The sequence below is a fragment of the Triticum urartu genome, chromosome 2 (genome assembly GCF_003073215.2).
Source record: "Triticum urartu cultivar G1812 chromosome 2, Tu2.1, whole genome shotgun sequence".
Lineage (NCBI taxonomy): Eukaryota > Viridiplantae > Streptophyta > Magnoliopsida > Poales > Poaceae > Triticum > Triticum urartu.
Genome location: NC_053023.1, coordinates 75,390,123 through 75,392,989, shown reverse-complemented (window position 1 = coordinate 75,392,989; position 2,867 = coordinate 75,390,123). Strand labels below are relative to the sequence as shown.

Below are 2,867 nucleotides of genomic sequence, written 5' to 3'. Positions count from 1 at the left end.
CTTGTCCAGTTTGTGCATCTTTTTCACCTACATTTCATATCCAGATCCTACTCGGCACTCTTTCATTCTCTCTCAACCATGGATTTATTTAATAAAAAAATCAAATTTAAAATTTTGTAAGTAGTTTAAACCCCAAAACTGTCATGGCGTAAAAATGAATAGTAATTGGTGGAGAGCTTATTTTAACGCAATATCTGTGAATGGCTAATCTGGTAATAGGACGTTCAACCAAATGCGGGTGCATATTCAGTCGTGTTAACGATATTACTATCAAGTTGGTGTGGGGTGGTATATAATAGTCACATGAATGACAAATTGTGGCAAATTAACACATTTCATCATATTTTGCATTCAAGGTGTACACAATAACGACAATTTCCTCTTTTCGCACAACTCAACCCTGCTTCTATTTCTTGCTGAGCAAGTCAGACTTATGAACTAGTCTACTCCCTAGTTGTAATTTTCAATGGTATTCCACTTTCTAGGTTTTAATTTTCATCAAGGTGTCATTAATTAGCTACGTAATAAAGCAAAAAATGCTACCCATTTTCAAGGAAGACCAAAACTACAGTGGAATTATTTAAATTGTTAAATTTGTTGTCAGAGAGAGAGAGAGAGAGGGAGGGAGGGAAGGAGGGAGAGAGAAGGCCTGCATAGTTTTAGTGTGGGCCGGAATATAAGTTGTTCCTCACAAAGCAAAATTTATTCTAAAGAAAAGCATAGAAAATGATCACGTTTTATCGTACAAGTGTACGCCACACAATTCCTCTTTGCGTCAAAGTCGCCCTGCTTTTTTTTTGCTGAGAAAGTCACTCCCCGAAATGGTCCACTTCCTAGTTGTAAATTTCCATGATACTTCACTTTGTAGTTCTAACTGTTGATAAGATGTCACTGGTTACGTAGTAATGCAAAAAGCTACTCGAAAAGGGGCCAAAACTACAATGAAATCATTTAAACTGTTACATTTGTTCTAGTCGTAAAGAGAATTTGGGTGCATAGTCACTACTCAAATCTCACAATCTACAACTCATATTTTCTTAAATAGTAAGTGCCAACTTGATGAGTCAGTTAGTAAGAAGATATACCTGTACATTCGTAGAAAATGCCCACTAAACACACATTTGGTTGACTGGAAAATCATCATATTATATGTGCATTATAATTAACCTTATCCTTGCCTTGTCAAGCACGGTATGCTTGCTTATATATAGCACTTGGAGACCAAAGCATGGAAGCCCCAACTGACAAGTAGGAGTAGGAAGCAGCGCAAGCAACCAAGTATGAGTCCACCTCACGCAGCGCTCCTCTTGCTCTTCATCCTAGCGTACTTCCGCGGTGCCTACTCCAGTGGCAGCCGGAGCCGTTTCACATCCATAATCAGCTTCGGTGACTCCTTCGCCGACACCGGTAATTTGGTCATGTGGGCTGATCCCGTCCTTCCGGGTCTAGTACTCAAGAACCTCCCCTACAGCGAGACCTTCTTCGGCCACCCCACCGGACGTGCCACCGACGGCCGCCTTGTGCTGGACTTCATCGGTAACCAGAAATGCACTACCAAACTTGTTCAACTACTGTTTGCAAAGTACCCTGCAAAGAAAAAAACTACTGTTTGCAACAACAAAAAAACTTGTTCAACTACTGTTAATCTTGCTGCCTAAAAGGAGAAAGAGAGGGAGATAGACTACATATAATTAATCGCTGCTTCATTTTGCAGCCGAAGCTCTGGGTCTGCCTTTCGTGCCGCCGTGCTCACAAAGGGGGGCATCTTCCCACTTGGCTGCGTACCCACAGTACTCACAAAGCTTGCTAGCCCAAACAAGGTGGATTACTATCGGAACGGATGCCTGAAGAGTGCGAACAGGCTGGGGCGCTACCACAACTCTCTCCTCCGCCAGCGGATCAAACTGCTCCGGCACAAGTACCCCCATGCGAAGATCATTGCCGCTGAGTACTACCGACCCGTCCTTGCATGTCTAGATATGCAGGGGCATTTTGGTGAGTTGGCCCTTCCTGATTAATTTAGTTCTTTCGCAGTTCAAAATTAAAGTAGCATCACAAGAGCAAAGATGTAACCTTTCATTCTCCCCATGGTATCTCGCAGGACTGAACAGCAACACAACCCTCCTCACCTGTTGTGGTGCCGGAGGACCTCCTTATAACTACGACTTCAACTCGGAGTGCGGGTGGCCAGGTGTGATGGCGTGTGCAGATCCATCTCAGGCCCTTCAATGGGATGGTTTCCACCTCACGGAGTCTGCCTACAGGGCCGGTGCTGATTGGTGCACTAGTAGAAAAAGGGCCTTTAGTCCCGGTTTATAAGGGCCTTTAGTTCCGGTTCTGGAACCGGGACTAAAGGATCGGTACTAAAGCCTTCCCCTTTAGTCCCGGTTCTAAAGGATATTTTATGATTTTTTTGAATTTTTTTTTTGAATTTCAAATTTCTGAATTATTTTAATCTCTAATCTCTAATCACCCCTCATCACTGCTCAATTTAACCTTTAATCTCTAATCACCCTTCATCATTCCAAATCATCTAACTTCCCGAACGGTCACCCATCCTCTCACTACTCCAGCCTGAGTACGCTTAACTTCTGGGTTCTATTCTCCCTCATTTCCAAGTCTGTACTTGTTTTTTTCCTCACAATAGTAAGATGGCAATCCTATTAACCCTCAGGAATTTAGCTTGAGCACGAAGTCACACATTTCACTGTTTGAGTTTGAAACTATTGTTCTAAAAATCAATAATTATTTAGTAACACTAATATTTCTTGAATAAGTAGTTTGACCATAGTTTGACCATAGTTGACCAAAATTTAAAAAAACTGAAATAATTATTTAGTAACACTAATATTCTTGAATAATTATTT

The 2,867-nt window shown here is 41.7% G+C and overlaps 1 long non-coding RNA gene across 1 annotated transcript; it reads left to right on the top strand.

The window, feature by feature from the left end:
- Positions 1–1,265: 1,265 nt before the first annotated feature.
- LOC125541095 lies at positions 1,266–2,337 on the top strand. Its single transcript, XR_007297436.1, has 3 exons — positions 1,266–1,536; positions 1,715–1,995; positions 2,102–2,337. It is a non-coding gene; the product is annotated as an uncharacterized LOC125541095 (long non-coding RNA).
- Positions 2,338–2,867: the final 530 nt, after the last annotated feature.